The 24,170-nt window shown below is 68.8% G+C and overlaps 1 long non-coding RNA gene across 1 annotated transcript in view; it reads right to left on the reverse strand.

Moving 5' to 3' along the window:
• LOC143818237 (uncharacterized) overlaps positions 1 to 22,947 on the reverse strand; it is an 83,632-nt gene extending 60,685 nt beyond the window's left edge. The window contains exon 1 of the long non-coding RNA XR_013224407.1: positions 22,873 to 22,947. This is a non-coding gene — a long non-coding RNA (uncharacterized LOC143818237). The remainder of the gene's footprint in view (positions 1 to 22,872) is intronic.
• Positions 22,948 to 24,170: the final 1,223 nt, after the last annotated feature.

Below are 24,170 nucleotides of genomic sequence, written 5' to 3' on the forward strand. Positions count from 1 at the left end.
GCTGTGCTGAGCGCGGGCGGCTGTGCGTGGCTGCGCTGAGTGCGGGCGGCTGTGCGTGGCTGTGCTGAGTGCGGGCGGCTGTGCGTGGCTGTGCTGAGTGCGGGCGGCTGTGCTGTGTGCGGGCGGTTGTGCGTGGCTGTGCTGAGTGCGAGCGACTGTGCTGAGTGCGGTTGGCTGTGCGTGGCTGTGCTGAGTGCGGACGCTTGTGCGTGGCTGTGCTGAGTGCGGGCGGCTGTGCTGAGTGCGGGCGGCTGTGCTGAGTGCGGGCGGCTGTGCTGAGTGCGGGCGGCTGTGCTGAGTGCGGGCGATTGTGCGTGGCTGTGCTGAGTGCGGGCGGCTGTGCTGAGTGCGGGCGGCTGTGCTTGGCTGCGCTGAGTGCGGGCGGCTGTGCGTGGCTGCACTGAGTGCGGGCGGCTGTGCGTGGCTGCACTGAGTGCGGGCGGCTGTGCGTTGGTGTGCTGACTGCGGGCGGCTGTGCGTGGCTGTGCTGACTGCGGGCGGTTTTGCGTGGCTGTGCAGAGTGCGGGTGGCTGTGCTGAGTGTGAGCGGCTGTGCGTGGCTGTGCTGAGTGAGGGCGGCTGTGCGTGGCGGTGCTGAGTGCGGGCAGCTGTGCGTGGCGGTGCTGAGTGCGGGCGGCTGTGCGTGGCGGTGCTGAGTGAAGGCGGCAGTGCGTGGCGGTGCAGAGTGCGGGCGGCTGTGCGTTGCTGTGCTGAGTGCGGGCGGCTGTGCGTGGCTGTGCTGAGTACGGCCGGCTGTGCGTGGCTGTACTGAGTGCGGGCGGCTGTGCGTGGCTGTACTGAGTGCGGGCGGCTGTGCGTGGCTGTACTGAGTGCGGGCGGCTGTGCGTGGCTGTACTGAGTGCGGGCGGCTGTGCGTGGCTGTGCTGAGTGCAGGTGGCTGTGCTGAGTGCGGGCGGCTGTGTGTGGCTGTGCTGAGTGCGGGCGGCTGTGCTGAGTGCGGGCGGCTGTGCTGAGTGCGGGCGGCTGTGCTGAGTGCGGGCGGCTGTGCTGAGTGCGGGCGGCTGTGCTGAGTGCGGGCGGCTGTGCATGGCTGTGCTGAGTGCGGGCGCTTGTACGTGGCTGCGCTGAGTGCGGGCACTTGTGCTAGGCTGCGCTGAGTGCGGGCGGCTGTGCTGAGTGCGGGCGGCTGTGCGTGGCTGTGCTGAGTGCGGGCGGCTGTGCTGTGTGCGGGCGGTTGTGCGTGGCTGTGCTGAGTGCGGGCGGCTGTGCTGAGTGCGGTTGGCAGTGCGTGGCTGTGCTGAGTGCGGTCGATTGTGCGTGGCTGTGCTGAGTGCGGGCGGCTGTGCTGAGTGCGGGCGGCTGTGCGTGGCTGCGCTGAGTGCGGGCGGCTGTGCGTGGCTGCGCTGAGTGCGGGCGGCTGTGCGTGGCTGCGCTGAGTGCGGGCGGCTGTGCGTGGCTGCGCTGAGTGCGGGCGGCTGTGCGTGGCTGCGCTGAGTGCGGGCGGCTGTGCGTGGCTGCGCTGAGTGCGGGCGGCTGTGCGTGGCTGCGCTGAGTGCGGGCGGCTGTGCTGAGTGCGAGCGGCTGTGCGCAGCTGTGCGGAGTGCGGACAGCTGTGCGCGGCTGTGCTGAGTGCAGTCGGCTGTGTGTGGCGGTGCTGAGTGCGGTCAGTTGTGCATGGCTGTGCTGAGTGCGGGCGGCTGTGCGTGGCTGTGCAGAGTGCGGGCGGTTTTGCGTGGCTGTGCAGAGTGCGGGCGGCTGTGCTGAGTGCGAGCGGCTGTGCTGAGTGCGGGCAGCTGTGCTGAGTGCGGGCGGCTGTGCGAGGCTGTGCTGAGTGCGGGAGGCTGAGCGTGGCTGTGTTGAGTGTGGGCGGCTGTGCGTGGCAGTGCTGAGTGCGTGCGGCTGTGCGTGGCGGTGCTGAGTGCGGGCGGCTGTGCGTGGCGGTGCTGAGTGCGGGCGGCAGTGCGTGGCGGTGCTGAGTGCGGGCGGCAGTGCGTGGCGGTGCTGAGTGCGGGCGGCAGTGCGTGGCGGTGCTGAGTGCGGGCGGCAGTGCGTATCGGTGCTGAGTGCGGGCGGCTGTGCGTGGCGGTGCTGAGTGCGGGCGGCTGTGCGTGGCGGTGCTGAGTGCGGGCGGCAGTGCATGGCGGTGCTGAGTGCGGGCGGCAGTGCGTGGCGGTGCTGAGTGCGGGCGATTGTGCGTGGCTGTGCTGAGTGCGGGCGGCTGTGCGTGGCTGTGCGTGGCTGTGCTGAGTGCGGGCGGCAGTGCGTGGCGGTGCTGAGTGCGGGCGATTGTGCGTGGCTGTGCTGAGTGCGGGCGGCTGTGCTGAGTGCGGGCGGCTGTGCGTGGCTGCGCTGAGTGCGGGTGGCTGTGCGTGGCTGCGCTGAGTGCGGGCGGCTGTGCGTGGCTGCGCTGAGTGCGGGCGGCTGTGCGTGGCTGCGCTGAGTGCGGGCGGCTGTGCGTGGCTGCGCTGAGTGCGGGCGGCTGTGCGTGGCTGTGCTGACTGCGGGCGGTTTTGCGTGGCAGTGCAGAGTGCGGGCGGCTGTGCTGAGTGCGGGCGGCTGTGCTGAGTGCGGGCGGCTGTGCGTGGCTGTGCTGAGTGCGTCCGGCTGTGCGTGGCGGTGCCGAGTGCGGGCGGCTGTGCGTGGCTGTGCTGAGTGCGGGCGGCTGTGCTGAGTGCGGGCGGCTGTGCGTGGCTGTGCTGAGTGCGGCCGGCTGTGCGTGGCTGTGCTGAGTGCGGCCGGCTGTGCGTGGCTGTGCTGAGTGCGGCCGGCTGTGCGTGGCTGTGCTGAGTGCGGCCGGCTGTGCGTGGCTGTGCTGAGTGCGGCCGGCTGTGCGTGGCTGTGCTGAGTGCGGCCGGCTGTGCGTGGCTGTGCTGAGTGCGGCCGGCTGTGCGTGGCTGTGCTGAGTGCGGGCAGCTGAGCGTGGCTGTGCTGAGTGCGGCCGGCTGTGCGTGGCTGTGCTGAGTGCGGGCGGCTGTGCGTGGCTGTGCTGAGTGCGGGCGGCTGTGCGTGGCTGTGCTGAGTGCAGGTGGCTGTGCTGAGTGCAGGTGGCTGTGCTGAGTGCGGGCGGCTGTGCGTGGCTGTGCTGAGTGCGGGCGATTGTGCGTGGCTGTGCTGAGTGCGGGCGGCTGTGCTGAGTGCGGCCGGCTGTGCTGAGTGCGGCCGGCTGTGCTGAGTGCGGCCGGCTGTGCTGAGTGCGGCCGGCTGTGCGTGGCTGTGCTGAGCGCGGGCGGCTGTGCGTGGCTGTGCTGAGCGCGGGCGGCTGTGCGTGGCTGCGCTGAGTGCGGGCGGCTGTGCGTGGCTGTGCTGAGTGCGGGCGGCTGTGCGTGGCTGTGCTGAGTGCGGGCGGCTGTGCTGTGTGCGGGCGGTTGTGCGTGGCTGTGCTGAGTGCGAGCGACTGTGCTGAGTGCGGTTGGCTGTGCGTGGCTGTGCTGAGTGCGGACGCTTGTGCGTGGCTGTGCTGAGTGCGGGCGGCTGTGCTGAGTGCGGGCGGCTGTGCTGAGTGCGGGCGGCTGTGCTGAGTGCGGGCGATTGTGCGTGGCTGTGCTGAGTGCGGGCGGCTGTGCTGAGTGCGGGCGGCTGTGCTTGGCTGCGCTGAGTGCGGGTGGCTGTGCGTGGCTGCGCTGAGTGCGGGCGGCTGTGCGTGGCTGCGCTGAGTGCGGGCGGCTGTGCGTGGCTGCGCTGAGTGCGGGCGGCTGTGCGTGGCTGTGCTGAGTGCGGGCGGTTTTGCGTGGCTGTGCAGAGTGCGGGCGGCTGTGCTGAGTGTGAGCGGCTGTGGGGCGGCTGTGCGTGGCTGTGCTGACTGCGGGCGGTTTTGCGTGGCTGTGCAGAGTGCGGGCGGCTGTGCGTGGCTGTGCTGAGCGCGGGCGGCTGTGCGTGGCTGCGCTGAGTGCGGGCGGCTGTGCGTGGCTGTGCTGAGTGCGGGCGGCTGTGCGTGGCTGTGCTGAGTGCGGGCGGCTGTGCTGTGTGCGGGCGGTTGTGCGTGGCTGTGCTGAGTGCGAGCGACTGTGCTGAGTGCGGTTGGCTGTGCGTGGCTGTGCTGAGTGCGGACGCTTGTGCGTGGCTGTGCTGAGTGCGGGCGGCTGTGCTGAGTGTGAGCGGCTGTGGGGCGGCTGTGCGTGGCTGTGCTGACTGCGGGCGGTTTTGCGTGGCTGTGCTGAGCGCGGGCGGCTGTGCGTGGCTGTGCTGAGCGCGGGCGGCTGTGCGTGGCTGCGCTGAGTGCGGGCGGCTGTGCGTGGCTGTGCTGAGTGCGGGCGGCTGTGCGTGGCTGTGCTGAGTGCGGGCGGCTGTGCTGTGTGCGGGCGGTTGTGCGTGGCTGTGCTGAGTGCGAGCGACTGTGCTGAGTGCGGTTGGCTGTGCGTGGCTGTGCTGAGTGCGGACGCTTGTGCGTGGCTGTGCTGAGTGCGGGCGGCTGTGCTGAGTGCGGGCGGCTGTGCTGAGTGCGGGCGGCTGTGCTGAGTGCGGGCGATTGTGCGTGGCTGTGCTGAGTGCGGGCGGCTGTGCTGAGTGCGGGCGGCTGTGCTTGGCTGCGCTGAGTGCGGGTGGCTGTGCGTGGCTGCGCTGAGTGCGGGCGGCTGTGCGTGGCTGCGCTGAGTGCGGGCGGCTGTGCGTGGCTGCGCTGAGTGCGGGCGGCTGTGCGTGGCTGTGCTGAGTGCGGGCGGTTTTGCGTGGCTGTGCAGAGTGCGGGCGGCTGTGCTGAGTGTGAGCGGCTGTGGGGCGGCTGTGCGTGGCTGTGCTGACTGCGGGCGGTTTTGCGTGGCTGTGCAGAGTGCGGGCGGCTGTGCTGAGTGTGAGCGGCTGTGGGGCGGCTGTGCTGAGTGCGGGCGGTTGTGCGTGGCTGTGCAGAGTGCAGGCGGCTGTGCTGAGTGCGAGCGGCTGTGGGGCGGCTGTGCGTGGCTGTGCTGAGTGTGGACGGCTGTGCGCAGCTGTGCTGAGTGTGGACGGCTGTGCGCGGCTGTGCTGAGTGCAGTCGGCTTTGCGTGGCGGTGCTGAGTGCAGTCGGCTTTGCGTGGCGCTGCTGAGTGCAGTCGGCTGTGTGTGGCGGTGCTGAGTGCGGTCAGTTGTGCATGGCGTTGCTGAGTGTGGGCGGCTGTGTGTGGCTGTGCTGAGTGCGGGCGGCTGTGCATGGCTGTGCTGAGCGCGGGCAGCTGTGCTGAGTTCAGGCGGCTGTGCGTGGCTGTGCTGAGTGCGGGCGCTTGTGAGTGGCTGTGCTGAGTGCGGGCGGCTGTGAGTGGCTGTGCTGAGTGCGGGCGGCTGTGCGTGGCTGTGCTGAGTGCGGGCGGCTGTGCTGTGTGCGGGCGGTTGTGCGTGGCTGTGCTGAGTGCGAGCGGCTGTGCTTAGTGCGGTTGGCTGTGCGTGACTGTGCTGAGTGCGGGCGCTTGTGCGTGGCTGTGCTGAGTGCGGGCGGCTGTGCTGAGTGCGGGCGGCTGTGCGTGGCTGCGCTGAGTGCGGGCGGCTGTGCGTGGCTGCGCTGAGTGCGGGCGGCTGTGCGTGGCTGCGCTGAGTGCGGGCGGCTGTGCGTGGCTGTGCTGACTGCGGGCGGTTTTGCGTGGCAGTGCAGAGTGCGGGCGGCTGTGCTGAGTGCGGGCGGCTGTGCTGAGTGCGGGCGGCTGTGCGTGGCTGTGCTGAGTGCGTCCGGCTGTGCGTGGCGGTGCCGAGTGCGGGCGGCTGTGCGTGGCTGTGCTGAGTGCGGGCGGCTGTGCGTGGCTGTGCTGAGTGCGGCCGGCTGTGCGTGGCTGTGCTGAGTGCGGCCGGCTGTGCGTGGCTGTGCTGAGTGCGGCCGGCTGTGCGTGGCTGTGCTGAGTGCGGCCGGCTGTGCGTGGCTGTGCTGAGTGCGGGCAGCTGAGCGTGGCTGTGCTGAGTGCGGCCGGCTGTGCGTGGCTGTGCTGAGTGCGGGCGGCTGTGCGTGGCTGTGCTGAGTGCGGGCGGCTGTGCGTGGCTGTGCTGAGTGCGGGCGGCTGTGCTGAGTGCAGGTGGCTGTGCTGAGTGCAGGTGGCTGTGCTGAGTGCGGGCGGCTGTGCTGAGTGCGGGCGATTGTGCGTGGCTGTGCTGAGTGCGGCCGGCTGTGCTGAGTGCGGCCGGCTGTGCTGAGTGCGGCCGGCTGTGCGTGGCTGTGCTGAGCGCGGGCGGCTGTGCGTGGCTGTGCTGAGCGCGGGCGGCTGTGCGTGGCTGCGCTGAGTGCGGGCGGCTGTGCGTGGCTGTGCTGAGTGCGGGCGGCTGTGCGTGGCTGTGCTGAGTGCGGGCGGCTGTGCTGTGTGCGGGCGGTTGTGCGTGGCTGTGCTGAGTGCGAGCGACTGTGCTGAGTGCGGTTGGCTGTGCGTGGCTGTGCTGAGTGCGGACGCTTGTGCGTGGCTGTGCTGAGTGCGGGCGGCTGTGCTGAGTGCGGGCGGCTGTGCTGAGTGCGGGCGGCTGTGCTGAGTGCGGGCGGCTGTGCTGAGTGCGGGCGATTGTGCGTGGCTGTGCTGAGTGCGGGCGGCTGTGCTGAGTGCGGGCGGCTGTGCTTGGCTGCGCTGAGTGCGGGCGGCTGTGCGTGGCTGCACTGAGTGCGGGCGGCTGTGCGTGGCTGCACTGAGTGCGGGCGGCTGTGCGTTGGTGTGCTGACTGCGGGCGGCTGTGCGTGGCTGTGCTGACTGCGGGCGGTTTTGCGTGGCTGTGCAGAGTGCGGGTGGCTGTGCTGAGTGTGAGCGGCTGTGCGTGGCTGTGCTGAGTGAGGGCGGCTGTGCGTGGCGGTGCTGAGTGCGGGCAGCTGTGCGTGGCAGTGCTGAGTGCGTGCGGCTGTGCGTGGCGGTGCTGAGTGCGGGCGGCTGTGCGTGGCGGTGCTGAGTGCGGGCGGCAGTGCGTGGCGGTGCTGAGTGCGGGCGGCAGTGCGTGGAGGTGCTGAGTGCGGGCGGCAGTGCGTGGCGGTGCTGAGTGCGGGCGGCTGTGCGTATCGGTGCTGAGTGCGGGCGGCTGTGCGTGGCGGTGCTGAGTGCGGGCGGCTGTGCGTGGCGGTGCTGAGTGCGGGCGGCAGTGCGTGGCGGTGCTGAGTGCGGGCGGCAGTGCGTGGCGGTGCTGAGTGCGGGCGATTGTGCGTGGCTGTGCTGAGTGCGGGCGGCTGTGCGTGGCTGTGCTGAGTGCGGGCGGCGGTGCGTGGCGGTGCTGAGTGCGGGCGATTGTGCGTGGCTGTGCTGAGTGCGGGCGGCTGTGCTGAGTGCGGGCGGCTGTGCGTGGCTGCGCTGAGTGCGGGTGGCTGTGCGTGGCTGCGCTGAGTGCGGGCGGCTGTGCGTGGCTGCGCTGAGTGCGGGCGGCTGTGCGTGGCTGCGCTGAGTGCGGGCGGCTGTGCGTGGCTGCGCTGAGTGCGGGCGGCTGTGCGTGGCTGCGCTGAGTGCGGGCGGCTGTGCGTGGCTGCGCTGAGTGCGGGCGGCTGTGCGTGGCTGCGCAGAGTGCGGGCGGCTGTGCGTGGCTGCGCTGAGTGCGGGCGGCTGTGCGTGGCTGCGCAGAGTGCGGGCGGCTGTGCGTGGCTGCGCTGAGTGCGGGCGGCTGTGCGTGGCTGCACTGAGTGCGGGCGGCTGTGCGTGGCTGCACTGAGTGCGGGCGGCTGTGCGTTGGTGTGCTGACTGCGGGCGGCTGTGCGTGGCTGTGCTGACTGCGGGCGGTTTTGCGTGGCTGTGCAGAGTGCGGGTGGCTGTGCTGAGTGTGAGCGGCTGTGCGTGGCTGTGCTGAGTGAGGGCGGCTGTGCGTGGCGGTGCTGAGTGCGGGCAGCTGTGCGTGGCGGTGCTGAGTGCGGGCGGCTGTGCGTGGCGGTGCTGAGTGAAGGCGGCAGTGCGTGGCGGTGCAGAGTGCGGGCGGCTGTGCGTTGCTGTGCTGAGTGCGGGCGGCTGTGCGTGGCTGTGCTGAGTACGGCCGGCTGTGCGTGGCTGTACTGAGTGCGGGCGGCTGTGCGTGGCTGTACTGAGTGCGGGCGGCTGTGCGTGGCTGTACTGAGTGCGGGCGGCTGTGCGTGGCTGTACTGAGTGCGGGCGGCTGTGCGTGGCTGTGCTGAGTGCAGGTGGCTGTGCTGAGTGCGGGCGGCTGTGTGTGGCTGTGCTGAGTGCGGGCGATTGTGCATGGCTGTGCTGAGTGCGGGCGGCTGTGCTGAGTGCGGGCGGCTGTGCTGAGTGCGGGCGGCTGTGCTGAGTGCGGGCGGCTGTGCTGAGTGCGGGCGGCTGTGCTGAGTGCGGGCGGCTGTGCTGAGTGCGGGCGGCTGTGCATGGCTGTGCTGAGTGCGGGCGCTTGTACGTGGCTGCGCTGAGTGCGGGCACTTGTGCTAGGCTGCGCTGAGTGCGGGCGGCTGTGCATGGCTGTGCTGAGTGCGGGCGGCTGTGCGTGGCTGTGCTGAGTGCGGGCGGCTGTGCTGTGTGCGGGCGGTTGTGCGTGGCTGTGCTGAGTGCGGGCGGCTGTGCTGAGTGCGGTTGGCAGTGCGTGGCTGTGCTGAGTGCGGTCGATTGTGCGTGGCTGTGCTGAGTGCGGGCGGCTGTGCTGAGTGCGGGCGGCTGTGCGTGGCTGCGCTGAGTGCGGGCGGCTGTGCGTGGCTGCGCTGAGTGCGGGCGGCTGTGCGTGGCTGCGCTGAGTGCGGGCGGCTGTGCGTGGCTGCGCTGAGTGCGGGCGGCTGTGCGTGGCTGCGCTGAGTGCGGGCGGCTGTGCGTGGCTGCGCTGAGTGCGGGCGGCTGTGCGTGGCTGCGCTGAGTGCGGGCGGCTGTGCTGAGTGCGAGCGGCTGTGCGCAGCTGTGCTGAGTGCGGACAGCTGTGCGCGGCTGTGCTGAGTGCAGTCGGCTTTGCGTGGCGGTGCTGAGTGCAGTCGGCTGTGTGTGGCGGTGCTGAGTGCGGTCAGTTGTGCATGGCTGTGCTGAGTGCGGGCGGCTGTGCGTGGCTGTGCAGAGTGCGGGCGGTTTTGCGTGGCTGTGCAGAGTGCGGGCGGCTGTGCTGAGTGCGAGCGGCTGTGCTGAGTGCGGGCAGCTGTGCTGAGTGCGGGCGGCTGTGCGAGGCTGTGCTGAGTGCGGGAGGCTGAGCGTGGCTGTGTTGAGTGTGGGCGGCTGTGCGTGGCAGTGCTGAGTGCGTGCGGCTGTGCGTGGCGGTGCTGAGTGCGGGCGGCTGTGCGTGGCGGTGCTGAGTGCGGGCGGCAGTGCGTGGCGGTGCTGAGTGCGGGCGGCAGTGCGTGGCGGTGCTGAGTGCGGGCGGCAGTGCGTGGCGGTGCTGAGTGCGGGCGGCTGTGCGTATCGGTGCTGAGTGCGGGCGGCTGTGCGTGGCGGTGCTGAGTGCGGGCGGCTGTGCGTGGCGGTGCTGAGTGCGGGCGGCAGTGCGTGGCGGTGCTGAGTGCGGGCGGCAGTGCGTGGCGGTGCTGAGTGCGGGCGGCTGTGCGTGGCTGTGCTGAGTGCGGGCGGCTGTGCGTGGCTGTGCGTGGCTGTGCTGAGTGCGGGCGGCAGTGCGTGGCGGTGCTGAGTGCGGGCAATTGTGCGTGGCTGTGCTGAGTGCGGGCGGCTGTGCTGAGTGCGGGCGGCTGTGCGTGGCTGCGCTGAGTGCGGGTGGCTGTGCGTGGCTGCGCTGAGTGCGGGCGGCTGTGCGTGGCTGCGCTGAGTGCGGGCGGCTGTGCGTGGCTGCGCTGAGTGCGGGCGGCTGTGCGTGGCTGCGCTGAGTGCGGGCGGCTGTGCGTGGCTGTGCTGACTGCGGGCGGTTTTGCGTGGCAGTGCAGAGTGCGGGCGGCTGTGCTGAGTGCGGGCGGCTGTGCTGAGTGCGGGCGGCTGTGCGTGGCTGTGCTGAGTGCGTCCGGCTGTGCGTGGCGGTGCCGAGTGCGGGCGGCTGTGCGTGGCTGTGCTGAGTGCGGGCGGCTGTGCGTGGCTGTGCTGAGTGCGGCCGGCTGTGCGTGGCTGTGCTGAGTGCGGCCGGCTGTGCGTGGCTGTGCTGAGTGCGGCCGGCTGTGCGTGGCTGTGCTGAGTGCGGCCGGCTGTGCGTGGCTGTGCTGAGTGCGGGCAGCTGAGCGTGGCTGTGCTGAGTGCGGCCGGCTGTGCGTGGCTGTGCTGAGTGCGGGCGGCTGTGCGTGGCTGTGCTGAGTGCGGGCGGCTGTGCGTGGCTGTGCTGAGTGCGGGCGGCTGTGCTGAGTGCAGGTGGCTGTGCTGAGTGCAGGTGGCTGTGCTGAGTGCGGGCGGCTGTGCTGAGTGCGGGCGATTGTGCGTGGCTGTGCTGAGTGCGGCCGGCTGTGCTGAGTGCGGCCGGCTGTGCTGAGTGCGGCCGGCTGTGCGTGGCTGTGCTGAGCGCGGGCGGCTGTGCGTGGCTGTGCTGAGCGCGGGCGGCTGTGCGTGGCTGTGCTGAGTGCGGGCGGCTGTGCGTGGCTGTGCTGAGTGCGGGCGGCTGTGCTGTGTGCGGGCGGTTGTGCGTGGCTGTGCTGAGTGCGAGCGACTGTGCTGAGTGCGGTTGGCTGTGCGTGGCTGTGCTGAGTGCGGACGCTTGTGCGTGGCTGTGCTGAGTGCGGGCGGCTGTGCTGAGTGCGGGCGGCTGTGCTGAGTGCGGGCGGCTGTGCTGAGTGCGGGCGGCTGTGCTGAGTGCGGGCGATTGTGCGTGGCTGTGCTGAGTGCGGGCGGCTGTGCTGAGTGCGGGCGGCTGTGCTTGGCTGCGCTGAGTGCGGGCGGCTGTGCGTGGCTGCACTGAGTGCGGGCGGCTGTGCGTGGCTGCACTGAGTGCGGGCGGCTGTGCGTTGGTGTGCTGACTGCGGGCGGCTGTGCGTGGCTGTGCTGACTGCGGGCGGTTTTGCGTGGCTGTGCAGAGTGCGGGTGGCTGTGCTGAGTGTGAGCGGCTGTGCGTGGCTGTGCTGAGTGAGGGCGGCTGTGCGTGGCGGTGCTGAGTGCGGGCAGCTGTGCGTGGCGGTGCTGAGTGCGGGCGGCTGTGCGTGGCGGTGCTGAGTGAAGGCGGCAGTGCGTGGCGGTGCAGAGTGCGGGCGGCTGTGCGTTGCTGTGCTGAGTGCGGGCGGCTGTGCGTGGCTGTGCTGAGTACGGCCGGCTGTGCGTGGCTGTACTGAGTGCGGGCGGCTGTGCGTGGCTGTACTGAGTGCGGGCGGCTGTGCGTGGCTGTACTGAGTGCGGGCGGCTGTGCGTGGCTGTACTGAGTGCGGGCGGCTGTGCGTGGCTGTGCTGAGTGCAGGTGGCTGTGCTGAGTGCGGGCGGCTGTGTGTGGCTGTGCTGAGTGCGGGCGGCTGTGCTGAGTGCGGGCGGCTGTGCTGAGTGCGGGCGGCTGTGCTGAGTGCGGGCGGCTGTGCTGAGTGCGGGCGGCTGTGCATGGCTGTGCTGAGTGCGGGCGCTTGTACGTGGCTGCGCTGAGTGCGGGCACTTGTGCTAGGCTGCGCTGAGTGCGGGCGGCTGTGCTGAGTGCGGGCGGCTGTGCGTGGCTGTGCTGAGTGCGGGCGGCTGTGCTGTGTGCGGGCGGTTGTGCGTGGCTGTGCTGAGTGCGGGCGGCTGTGCTGAGTGCGGTTGGCAGTGCGTGGCTGTGCTGAGTGCGGTCGATTGTGCGTGGCTGTGCTGAGTGCGGGCGGCTGTGCTGAGTGCGGGCGGCTGTGCGTGGCTGCGCTGAGTGCGGGCGGCTGTGCGTGGCTGCGCTGAGTGCGGGCGGCTGTGCGTGGCTGCGCTGAGTGCGGGCGGCTGTGCGTGGCTGCGCTGAGTGCGGGCGGCTGTGCGTGGCTGCGCTGAGTGCGGGCGGCTGTGCGTGGCTGCGCTGAGTGCGGGCGGCTGTGCGTGGCTGCGCTGAGTGCGGGCGGCTGTGCTGAGTGCGAGCGGCTGTGCGCAGCTGTGCGGAGTGCGGACAGCTGTGCGCGGCTGTGCTGAGTGCAGTCGGCTGTGTGTGGCGGTGCTGAGTGCGGTCAGTTGTGCATGGCTGTGCTGAGTGCGGGCGGCTGTGCGTGGCTGTGCAGAGTGCGGGCGGTTTTGCGTGGCTGTGCAGAGTGCGGGCGGCTGTGCTGAGTGCGAGCGGCTGTGCTGAGTGCGGGCAGCTGTGCTGAGTGCGGGCGGCTGTGCGAGGCTGTGCTGAGTGCGGGAGGCTGAGCGTGGCTGTGTTGAGTGTGGGCGGCTGTGCGTGGCAGTGCTGAGTGCGTGCGGCTGTGCGTGGCGGTGCTGAGTGCGGGCGGCTGTGCGTGGCGGTGCTGAGTGCGGGCGGCAGTGCGTGGCGGTGCTGAGTGCGGGCGGCAGTGCGTGGCGGTGCTGAGTGCGGGCGGCAGTGCGTGGCGGTGCTGAGTGCGGGCGGCAGTGCGTATCGGTGCTGAGTGCGGGCGGCTGTGCGTGGCGGTGCTGAGTGCGGGCGGCTGTGCGTGGCGGTGCTGAGTGCGGGCGGCAGTGCATGGCGGTGCTGAGTGCGGGCGGCAGTGCGTGGCGGTGCTGAGTGCGGGCGATTGTGCGTGGCTGTGCTGAGTGCGGGCGGCTGTGCGTGGCTGTGCGTGGCTGTGCTGAGTGCGGGCGGCAGTGCGTGGCGGTGCTGAGTGCGGGCGATTGTGCGTGGCTGTGCTGAGTGCGGGCGGCTGTGCTGAGTGCGGGCGGCTGTGCGTGGCTGCGCTGAGTGCGGGTGGCTGTGCGTGGCTGCGCTGAGTGCGGGCGGCTGTGCGTGGCTGCGCTGAGTGCGGGCGGCTGTGCGTGGCTGCGCTGAGTGCGGGCGGCTGTGCGTGGCTGCGCTGAGTGCGGGCGGCTGTGCGTGGCTGTGCTGACTGCAGGCGGTTTTGCGTGGCAGTGCAGAGTGCGGGCGGCTGTGCTGAGTGCGGGCGGCTGTGCTGAGTGCGGGCGGCTGTGCGTGGCTGTGCTGAGTGCGTCCGGCTGTGCGTGGCGGTGCCGAGTGCGGGCGGCTGTGCGTGGCTGTGCTGAGTGCGGGCGGCTGTGCTGAGTGCGGGCGGCTGTGCGTGGCTGTGCTGAGTGCGGCCGGCTGTGCGTGGCTGTGCTGAGTGCGGCCGGCTGTGCGTGGCTGTGCTGAGTGCGGCCGGCTGTGCGTGGCTGTGCTGAGTGCGGCCGGCTGTGCGTGGCTGTGCTGAGTGCGGCCGGCTGTGCGTGGCTGTGCTGAGTGCGGGCAGCTGAGCGTGGCTGTGCTGAGTGCGGCCGGCTGTGCGTGGCTGTGCTGAGTGCGGGCGGCTGTGCGTGGCTGTGCTGAGTGCGGGCGGCTGTGCGTGGCTGTGCTGAGTGCAGGTGGCTGTGCTGAGTGCAGGTGGCTGTGCTGAGTGCGGGCGGCTGTGCGTGGCTGTGCTGAGTGCGGGCGATTGTGCGTGGCTGTGCTGAGTGCGGGCGGCTGTGCTGAGTGCGGCCGGCTGTGCTGAGTGCGGCCGGCTGTGCTGAGTGCGGCCGGCTGTGCTGAGTGCGGCCGGCTGTGCGTGGCTGTGCTGAGCGCGGGCGGCTGTGCGTGGCTGTGCTGAGCGCGGGCGGCTGTGCGTGGCTGCGCTGAGTGCGGGCGGCTGTGCGTGGCTGTGCTGAGTGCGGGCGGCTGTGCGTGGCTGTGCTGAGTGCGGGCGGCTGTGCTGTGTGCGGGCGGTTGTGCGTGGCTGTGCTGAGTGCGAGCGACTGTGCTGAGTGCGGTTGGCTGTGCGTGGCTGTGCTGAGTGCGGACGCTTGTGCGTGGCTGTGCTGAGTGCGGGCGGCTGTGCTGAGTGCGGGCGGCTGTGCTGAGTGCGGGCGGCTGTGCTGAGTGCGGGCGATTGTGCGTGGCTGTGCTGAGTGCGGGCGGCTGTGCTGAGTGCGGGCGGCTGTGCTTGGCTGCGCTGAGTGCGGGTGGCTGTGCGTGGCTGCGCTGAGTGCGGGCGGCTGTGCGTGGCTGCGCTGAGTGCGGGCGGCTGTGCGTGGCTGCGCTGAGTGCGGGCGGCTGTGCGTGGCTGTGCTGAGTGCGGGCGGTTTTGCGTGGCTGTGCAGAGTGCGGGCGGCTGTGCTGAGTGTGAGCGGCTGTGGGGCGGCTGTGCGTGGCTGTGCTGACTGCGGGCGGTTTTGCGTGGCTGTGCAGAGTGCGGGCGGCTGTGCGTGGCTGTGCTGAGCGCGGGCGGCTGTGCGTGGCTGCGCTGAGTGCGGGCGGCTGTGCGTGGCTGTGCTGAGTGCGGGCGGCTGTGCGTGGCTGTGCTGAGTGCGGGCGGCTGTGCTGTGTGCGGGCGGTTGTGCGTGGCTGTGCTGAGTGCGAGCGACTGTGCTGAGTGCGGTTGGCTGTGCGTGGCTGTGCTGAGTGCGGACGCTTGTGCGTGGCTGTGCTGAGTGCGGGCGGCTGTGCTGAGTGTGAGCGGCTGTGGGGCGGCTGTGCGTGGCTGTGCTGACTGCGGGCGGTTTTGCGTGGCTGTGCTGAGCGCGGGCGGCTGTGCGTGGCTGTGCTGAGCGCGGGCGGCTGTGCGTGGCTGCGCTGAGTGCGGGCGGCTGTGCGTGGCTGTGCTGAGTGCGGGCGGCTGTGCGTGGCTGTGCTGAGTGCGGGCGGCTGTGCTGTGTGCGGGCGGTTGTGCGTGGCTGTGCTGAGTGCGAGCGACTGTGCTGAGTGCGGTTGGCTGTGCGTGGCTGTGCTGAGTGCGGACGCTTGTGCGTGGCTGTGCTGAGTGCGGGCGGCTGTGCTGAGTGCGGGCGGCTGTGCTGAGTGCGGGCGGCTGTGCTGAGTGCGGGCGATTGTGCGTGGCTGTGCTGAGTGCGGGCGGCTGTGCTGAGTGCGGGCGGCTGTGCTTGGCTGCGCTGAGTGCGGGTGGCTGTGCGTGGCTGCGCTGAGTGCGGGCGGCTGTGCGTGGCTGCGCTGAGTGCGGGCGGCTGTGCGTGGCTGCGCTGAGTGCGGGCGGCTGTGCGTGGCTGTGCTGAGTGCGGGCGGTTTTGCGTGGCTGTGCAGAGTGCGGGCGGCTGTGCTGAGTGTGAGCGGCTGTGGGGCGGCTGTGCGTGGCTGTGCTGACTGCGGGCGGTTTTGCGTGGCTGTGCAGAGTGCGGGCGGCTGTGCTGAGTGTGAGCGGCTGTGGGGCGGCTGTGCTGAGTGCGGGCGGTTGTGCGTGGCTGTGCAGAGTGCAGGCGGCTGTGCTGAGTGCGAGCGGCTGTGGGGCGGCTGTGCGTGGCTGTGCTGAGTGTGGACGGCTGTGCGCAGCTGTGCTGAGTGTGGACGGCTGTGCGCGGCTGTGCTGAGTGCAGTCGGCTTTGCGTGGCGGTGCTGAGTGCAGTCGGCTTTGCGTGGCGGTGCTGAGTGCAGTCGGCTGTGTGTGGCGGTGCTGAGTGCGGTCAGTTGTGCATGGCGTTGCTGAGTGTGGGCGGCTGTGTGTGGCTGTGCTGAGTGCGGGCGGCTGTGCATGGCTGTGCTGAGCGCGGGCAGCTGTGCTGAGTTCAGGCGGCTGTGCGTGGCTGTGCTGAGTGCGGGCGCTTGTGAGTGGCTGTGCTGAGTGCGGGCGGCTGTGAGTGGCTGTGCTGAGTGCGGGCGGCTGTGCGTGGCTGTGCTGAGTGCGGGCGGCTGTGCTGTGTGCGGGCGGTTGTGCGTGGCTGTGCTGAGTGCGAGCGGCTGTGCTTAGTGCGGTTGGCTGTGCGTGACTGTGCTGAGTGCGGGCGCTTGTGCGTGGCTGTGCTGAGTGCGGGCGGCTGTGCTGAGTGCGGGCGGCTGTGCTGAGTGCGGGCGGCTGTGCGTGGCTGCGCTGAGTGCGGGCGGCTGTGCGTGGCTGCGCTGAGTGCGGGCGGCTGTGCGTGGCTGCGCTGAGTGCGAGCGGCTGTGCGTGGCTGCGCTGAGTGCGGGCGGCTGTGCGTGGCTGCGCTGAGTGCGGGCGGCTGTGCGTGGCTGCGCTGAGTGCGGGCGGTATTGCGTGGCTGTGCTGAGTGCGGGCGGTATTGCGTGGCTGTGCAGAGTGCGGGCGGCTGTGCTGAGTGCGAGCGGCTGTGCTGAGTGCGAGCGGCTGTGGGGCGACTGTGCGTGGCTGTGCTGAGTGCGGGCGGCTGTGCGAGGCTGTGCTGAGTGCGGGAGGCTAAGCGTGGCTGTGTTGAGTGTGGGCGGCTGTGCGTGGCAGTGCTGAGTGCGGGCGGCTGTGCGTGGCGGTGCTGAGTGCGGGCGGCAGTGCGTGGCGGTGCTGAGTGCGGGCGGCAGTGCGTGGCGGTGCTGAGTGCGGGCGGCAATGCGTGGCGGTGCTGAGTGCGGGCGGCAGTGCGTGGCGGTGCTGAGTGCGTGCGGCTGTGCGTGGCTGTGCTGAGTGCAGGCAATTGTGCGTGGCTGTGCTGAGTGCAGGCAATTGTGCGTGGCTGTGCTGAGTGCAGGCAGCTGTGCGTGGCTGTGCTGAGTGCGGGCAGCTGTGCGTGGCTGTGCTGAGTGCGGGCGGCTGTGCTGAGTGCGGGCGGCTGTGCTGAGTGCGGGCGGCTGTGCTTGGCTGCGCTGAGTGCAGGTGGCTGTGCGTGGCTGCGCTGAGTGCGGGCGGCTGTGCGTGGCTGCGCTGAGTGCGGGCGGCTGTGCGTGGCTGCGCTGAGTGCGGGCGGCTGTGCGTGGCTGCGCTGAGTGCGGGCGGCTGTGCTGAGTGCGAGCGGCTGTGCGCAGCTGTGCTGAGTGCGGACGGCTGTGCGCGGCTGTGCTGAGTGCAGTCGGCTTTGCGTGGCGGTGCTGAGTGCGGTCGGCTGTGTGTGGCGGTGCTGAGTGCGGTCAGTTGTGCATGGCTGTGCTGAGTGCGGGCGGCTGTGCGTGGCTGTGCAGAGTGCGGGCGGTTTTGCGTGGCTGTGCTGAGTGCGGGCGGCTGTGCGAGGCTGTGCTGAGTGCGGGAGGCTGAGCGTGGCTGTGTTGAGTGTGGGCAGCTGTGCGTGGCAGTGCTGAGTGCGTGCGGCTGTGCGTGGCGGTGCTGAGTGCGGGCGGCTGTGCGTGGCGGTGCTGAGTGCGGGCGGCAGTGCGTGGCGGTGCTGAGTGCGGGCGGCAGTGCGTGGAGGTGCTGAGTGCGGGCGGCAGTGCGTGGCGGTGCTGAGTGCGGGCGGCTGTGCGTATCGGTGCTGAGTGCGGGCGGCTGTGCGTGGCGGTGCTGAGTGCGGGCGGCTGTGCGTGGCGGTGCTGAGTGCGGGCGGCTGTGCGTGGCGGTGCTGAGTGCGGGCGGCAGTGCGTGGCGGTGCTGAGTGCGGGCGATTGTGCGTGGCTGTGCTGAGTGCGGGCGGCTGTGCGTGGCTGTGCTGAGTGCGGGCGGCAGTGCGTGGCGGTGCTGAGTGCGGGCGATTGTGCGTGGCTGTGCTGAGTGCGGGCGGCTGTGCTGAGTGCGGGCGGCTGTGCGTGGCTGCGCTGAGTGCGGGTGGCTGTGCGTGGCTGCGCTGAGTGCGGGCGGCTGTGCGTGGCTGCGCTGAGTGCGGGCGGCTGTGCGTGGCTGCGCTGAGTGCGGGCGGCTGTGCGTGGCTGCGCTGAGTGCGGGCGGCTGTGCGTGGCTGTGCTGACTGCGGGCGGTTTTGCGTGGCAGTGCAGAGTGCGGGCGGCTGTGCTGAGTGCGGGCGGCTGTGCTGAGTGCGGGCGGCTGTGCGTGGCTGTGCTGAGTGCGTCCGGCTGTGCGTGGCGGTGCCGAGTGCGGGCGGCTGTGCATGGCTGTGCCGAGTGCGGCCGGCTGTGCGTGGCTGTGCCGAGTGCGGCCGGCTGTGCGTGGCTGTGCTGAGTGCGGCCGGCTGTGCGTGGCTGTGCTGAGTGCGGCCGGCTGTGCTGAGTGCGGCCGGCTGTGCGTGGCTGTGCTGAGTGCGGCCGGCTGTGCGTGGCTGTGCTGAGTGCGGCCGGCTGTGCGTGGCTGTGCTGAGTGCGGCCGGCTGTGCGTGGCTGTGCTGAGTGCGGCTGGCTGTGCGTGGCTGTGCTGAGTGCGGCCGGCTGTGCGTGGCTGTGCTGAGTGCAGGTGGCTGTGCTGAGTGCAGGTGGCTGTGCTGAGTGCAGGTGGCTGTGCTGAGTGCAGGTGGCTGTGCTGAGTGCGGGCGGCTGTGCGTGGCTGTGCTGAGTGCGGGCGATTGTGCTGAGTGCGGGCGGCTGTGCTGAGTGCGGCCGGCTGTGCTGAGTGCGGCCGGCTGTGCTGAGTGCGGCCGGCTGTGCTGAGTGCGGCCGGCTGTGCTGAGTGCGGCCGGCTGTGCTGAGTGCGGCCGGCTGTGCTGAGTGCGGCCGGCTGTGCTGAGTGCGGCCGGCTGTGCTGAGCGCGGCCGGCTGTGCGTGGCTGTGCTGAGTGCGGGCGGCTGTGCTGTGTGCGGGCGGTTGTGCGTGGCTGTGCTGAGTGCGAGCGACTGTGCTGTGTGCGGTTGGCTGTGCGTGGCTGTGCTGAGTGCGGACGCTTGTGCGTGGCTGTGCTGAGTGCGGGCGGCTGTGCTGAGTGCGGGCGGCTGTGCTGAGTGCGGGCGGCTGTGCTGAGTGCGGGCGGCTGTGCTGAGTGCGGGCGGCTGTGCTGAGTGCGGGCGATTGTGCGTGGCTGTGCTGAGTGCGGGCGGCTGTGCTGAGTGCGGGCGGCTGTGCTTGGCTGCGCTGAGTGCGGGTGGCTGTGCGTGGCTGCGCTGAGTGCGGGCGGCTGTGCGTGGCTGCGCTGAGTGCGGGCGGCTGTGCGTGGCTGTGCTGAGTGCGGGCGGCTGTGCGTGGCTGTGCTGAGTGCGGGCGGTTTTGCGTGGCTGTGCAGAGTGCGGGCGGCTGTGCTGAGTGTGAGCGGCTGTGGGGCGGCTGTGCGTGGCTGTGCTGACTGCGGGCGGTTTTGCGTGGCTGTGCAGAGTGCGGGCGGCTGTGCTGAGTGTGAGCGGCTGTGGGGCGGCTGTGCTGAGTGCGGGCGGTTGTGCGTGGCTGTGCAAAGTGCAGGCGGCTGTGCTGAGTGCGAGCGGCTGTGGGGCGGCTGTGCGTGGCTGTGCTGAGTGTGGACGGCTGTGCGCAGCTGTGCTGAGTGTGGACGGCTGTGCGCGGCTGTGCTGAGTGCAGTCGGCTTTGCGTGGCGGTGCTGAGTGCAGTCGGCTTTGCGTGGCGGTGCTGAGTGCAGTCGGCTGTGTGTGGCGGTGCTGAGTGCGGTCAGTTGTGCATGGCGTTGCTGAGTGTGGGCGGCTGTGTGTGGCTGTGCTGAGTGCGGGCGGCTGTGCATGGCTGTGCTGAGCGCGGGCAGCTGTGCTGAGTTCAGGCGGCTGTGCGTGGCTGTGCTGAGTGCGGGCGCTTGTGAGTGGCTGTGCTGAGTGCGGGCGGCTGTGAGTGGCTGTGCTGAGTGCGGGCGGCTGTGCGTGGCTGTGCTGAGTGCGGGCGGCTGTGCTGTGTGCGGGCGGTTGTGCGTGGCTGTGCTGAGTGCGAGCGGCTGTGCTTAGTGCGGTTGGCTGTGCGTGACTGTGCTGAGTGCGGGCGCTTGTGCGTGGCTGTGCTGAGTGCGGGCGGCTGGGCTGAGTGCGGGCGGCTGTGCGTGGCTGCGCTGAGTGCGGGCGGCTGTGCGTGGCTGCGCTGAGTGCGGGCGGCTGTGCGTGGCTGCGCTGAGTGCGGGCGGCTGTGCGTGGCTGCGCTGAGTGCGGGCGGCTGTGCGTGGCTGCGCTGAGTGCGGGCGGCTGTGCGTGGCTGCGCTGAGTGCGGGCGGCTGTGCGTGGCTGCGCTGAGTGCGGGCGGCTGTGCGTGGCTGCGCTGAGTGCGGGCGGCTGTGCGTGGCTGCGCTGAGTGCGGGCGGCTGTGCGTGGCTGCGCTGAGTGCGGGCGGCTGTGCGTGGCTGTGCTGAGTGCGGCCGGCTGTGCTGAGTGCGGGCGGCTGTGCGTGGCTGTGCTGAGTGCGGCCGGCTGTGCGTGGCTGTGCTGAGTGCGGGCGGCTGTGCGTGGCTGTGCTGAGTGCAGGTGGCTGTGCTGAGTGCAGGTGGCTGTGCTGAGTGCGGGCGGCTGTGCTGAGTGCGGGCGGCTGTGCGTGGCTGTGCTGAGTGCAGGTGGCTGTGCAGAGTGCAGGTGGCTGTGCAGAGTGCAGGTGGCTGTGCGTGGCTGTGCTGAGTGCGGGCGATTGTGCGTGGCTGTGCTGAGTGCGGGCGGCTGTGCTGAGTGCGGGCGGCTGTGCTGAGTGCGGGCGGCTGTGCGTGGCTGTGCTGAGTGCGGGCGGCTGTGCGTGGCTGTGCTGAGTGCGGGCGGCTGTGCGTGGCTGTGCTGAGTGCGGGCGGCTGTGCGTGGCTGTGCTGAGTGCGGGCGGCTGTGCTGTGTGCGGGCGGTTGTGCGTGGCTGTGCTGAGTGCGAGCGACTGTGCTGAGTGCGGTTGGCTGTGCGTGGCTGTGCTGAGTGCGGACGCTTGTGCGTGGCTGTGCTGAGTGCGGGCGGCTGTGCTGAGTGCGGGCGGCTGTGCTGAGTGCGGGCGGCTGTGCTGAGTGCGGGCGGCAGTGCGTGGCTGTGCTGAGTGCGGGCGATTGTGCGTGGCTGTGCTGAGTGCGGGCGGCTGTGCTGAGTGCGGGCGGCTGTGCTTGGCTGCGCTGAGTGCGGGTGGCTGTGCGTGGCTGCGCTGAGTGCGGGCGGCTGTGCGTGGCTGCGCTGAGTGCGGGCGGCTGTGCGTGGCTGCGCTGAGTGCGGGCGGCTGTGCTGAGTGCAGGCGGTTTTGCGTGGCTGTGCAGAGTGCGGGCGGCTGTGCTGAATGTGAGCGGCTGTGGGGCGGCTGTGCGTGGCTGTGCTGACTGCGGGCGGTTTTGCGTGGCTGTGCAGAGTGCGGGCGGCTGTGCTGAGTGTGAGCGGCTGTGGGGCGGCTGTGCGTGGCTGTGCTGAGTGCGGGCGGTTGTGCGTGGCTGTGCAGAGTGCGGGCGGCTGTGCTGAGTGCGAGCGGCTGTGGGGCGGCTGTGCGTGGCTGTGCTGAGTGTGGACGGCTGTGCGCAGCTGTGCTGAGTGTGGACAGCTGTGCGCGGCTGTGCTGAGTGTGGACGGCTGTGCGCGGCTGTGCTGAGTGTGGACGGCTGTGTGCGGCTGTGCTGAGTGCAGTCGGCTTTGCGTGGCGGTGCTGAGTGCGGTCGGCTGTGTGTGGCGGTGCTGAGTGCGGTCAGTTGTGCATGGCGGTGCTGAGTGTGAGCGGCTGTGTGTGGCTGTGCTGAGTGCGGGCGGCTGTGCATGGCTCTGCTGAGCGCGGGCGCTTGTGAGTGGCTGTGCTGAGTGCGGGCGGCTGTGAGTGGCTGTGCTGAGTGCGGGCGGCTGTGCTGAGTGCGGGCGGCTGTGCTGAGTGTGGGCGGCTGTGCTGAGTGCGGGCGGCTGTGCTGAGTGCGGGCGGCTGTGCTGTGTGCGGGCGGTTGTGCGTGGCTGTGCTGAGTGCGGGCGGCTGTGCTGAGTGCGGGCGGCTGTGCTGTGTGCGGGCGGTTGTGCGTGGCTGCGCTGAGTGCGGGCGGCTGTGCGTGGCTGCGCTGAGTGCGGGCGGCTGTGCGTGGCTGCGCTGAGTGCGGGCGGCTGTGCGTGGCTGCGCTGAGTGCGGGCGGCTGTGCGTGGCTGCGCTGAGTGCGGGCGGCTGTGCGTGGCTGCGCTGAGTGCGGGCGGTTTTGCGTGGCTTTGCTGAGTGCGGGCGGCTGTGCTGAGTGCGAGCGGCTGTGGGGCGGCTGTGCGTGGCTGTGCTGAGTGCGGGCAGCTGTGCGAGGCTGTGCTGAGTGCGGGAGGCTAAGCGTGGCTGTGTTGAGTGTGGGCGGCTGTGCGTGGCGATGCTGAGTGCGGGCGGTTGTACTTACTGCCCGAGTGCAGCGCTGGCTATAATAGATACAGCACCCCTGCAGCCAGCACAGCGAGGGCTGACTCTGCCCACTCGCGTCACTGGTCACATGCTGATGGTGACATCATCGAAGGTCCTCGAGCTAGCTCCGTTGGGCTCTACAGCTACCCTGACTGGAGCTGCAGAGCACGGAGCCCCCTTGTCCGGTATATTAGGGGGGAAAAGCGGGTGTGTGGAGCCCCCATGGCCAGTATATTGGGGGGGGATAAGTAAGTTCGGCTGCGTCACTCTGGTCCAGACTGCGCAGGTGCGGTGCGTCGCGCTTGCGCAGTCTATAAAGGCTTCGTACAGAGTGACGCTCCCACCGTTATAATATAGATTTCATGCAGCGCTAGATAGCATAAAAGCCGCTAATTCAATTGCGGCAATTGAATTAGTGGCTTTTATGCTATCTAGCGCTGCAATAAATAAATATATATATATATATATATATATATATATATATATATATATATATATATGTGTCTCACTGACATATATATATGTATATACAGTATACCTATTCTATGTGTATATATCTACTCTATTCTAACCTGTCAGTGTGATTTTACTGTAAACTGCGCTGAATTGCCGGCTTTTCAAAGGACACCGGTGCGTAAAAATCGGACAGAACTCGCATGGTGCGAGTGCTGTGTGATGTTTTTTTCTTGCACCCATTGACTTGCATTGACGAGTCTCGTCCGAGAATTGCAGCAATACGCAGCATGCTGCGATTTTTTTCTCAGTCCGATTTCAGCTGAGAAAAAAAAAAACTCGCAAATGAAAAGACACCTATTGAATAACATTGGTCCGAGTGCAATCCGATTTTTTATTGGATTGCACTCGTCCGTTTTCCTCGCAAGTGGAGATGAGCCCTTATACATATATTTTTGAAAACATTTTTTTTTACTTTTTACTAACTTCATTAGTTTCAAATGACTAATAGCTCCGGCGGTGACAACCACACGTGACACGGGCGCTGATGGTTGGGGTTTGTGATGCGCTTCTGCCACGATCATATTAAATGCTGCTTCCGCCACTGATTCACAGCATCATTTATTAGGTTATTAGCCACTGGTGGGTCATGAAAACACACAGGCTCATGGCCAAAGCCCACATCAAAGGGGAGACCCAACATGCGCCGTACATGTATGGCGCAAGTCATGAAGTGGTTAACAAGCTCCATCCTACATAGTATAGACATTATACAGAGACTGGTGTGTATCTCCCATAGGAGAGCTGTGCAGTGAGGCTCCTGTAGAGCCACTGTGCTGTGCATACTCCGAGGAACAATCTACCGTGGCAGCCACTCACAGCAGGAGGCGTCCATCTTAGAACTTACCATGCTGCTCTTTGCCGCCATTTTACTAGCACTGCTCAGATTAGCAAAGTCTCTTCTCGCTCCACTGCACTCCAGGAAGTAGACAGCCTCCGCGGGCAGAGAGCATCGCCTTCTATATGCCTGGAGGGGGTGACGTCATCGGGGGCGGGGCCTCTCGCCAGCCTCACCAGGAGCAGAGAGAGGAGCTTGTGTGCGGGGGAAAATGGCTTCCCTCAGCATTCTGCGGCATGCTACCACGGGGGTCACCCAATGTTGGCTTCAGTGGCAGGCTTAGGGATGGAGGGGATTTCAGGGGCTGCTCCTCATAGGGCCAGTCTCCTGCCTACAGAACTGGCTGGAGAGGGACACATGTATATAGCTGTACGGATACCACACCTCATTGCCACACATGTATATATACAGTACACTGGTCCGTAGTCACCACTAAACACGCAGAATTTGGGTGAAAAATGGTTAACATAATTGGTATTGTATTTATTCCATATGGCAAACTACACAATAAATTAGAAATAAAAATGGCGCTTTCTCATCATACTGACAAAAAGGAATAAAAAACAATCCCTAATATGACGTACTAGGGAGAAAAATGACCCCTTCCAGAATGTGGCGATGCAAAAACAATTTTTTTGTAAACTATTGTATTTAGTGTGTAAAAGAAGCAAAGCAGACAAGAAGACAATCCTGAAGTGTTGTGCACATGATCCGCAACTTGCCGTGCGTACTTGCAGTGCGTTTTTTTCTGCAGCATGTCAGTTCTTTGTGCGTTTCTGCAGCGTTTTTTTCACCCATTGACTTCAATTGAGTCAGTCAAATCCACAGCAAAAACGCAGGGCGGCTGTGCCGAGTGCGGGCGGCTGTGCATGGCTGTGCTGAGTGCGGGCGGCTGTGCGTGGCTGTGCTGAGTGCGGGCGGTTGTGCGTGGCTGTGCTGAGTGCGGGTGACTGCTGAGTGCGGGCGGCTGTGCGTGGCTGTGCTGAGTGCGGGCGGCTGTGCGTGGCTGTGCTGAGTGCGGGCGGCTGTGCGTGGCTGTGCTGAGTGCGGGCGGCTGTGCGTGGCTGTGCTGAGTGCGGGCGGTTGTGCGTGGCTGTGCTGAGTGCGGGTGACTGCTGAGTGCGGGCGGCTGTGCGTGGCTGTGCCGAGTGCGGGCGGCTGTGCGTGGCTGTGCTGAGTGCGGGCGGCTGTGCGTGGCTGTGCTGAGTGCGGGCGGCTGTGCGTGGCTGTGCTGAGTGCGGGCGGTTGTGCGTGGCTGTGCTGAGTGCGGGTGACTGCTGAGTGCGGGTGGCTGTGCTGAGTGCGGG

The sequence above is a fragment of the Ranitomeya variabilis genome, chromosome 3 (genome assembly GCF_051348905.1).
Source record: "Ranitomeya variabilis isolate aRanVar5 chromosome 3, aRanVar5.hap1, whole genome shotgun sequence".
Lineage (NCBI taxonomy): Eukaryota > Metazoa > Chordata > Amphibia > Anura > Dendrobatidae > Ranitomeya > Ranitomeya variabilis.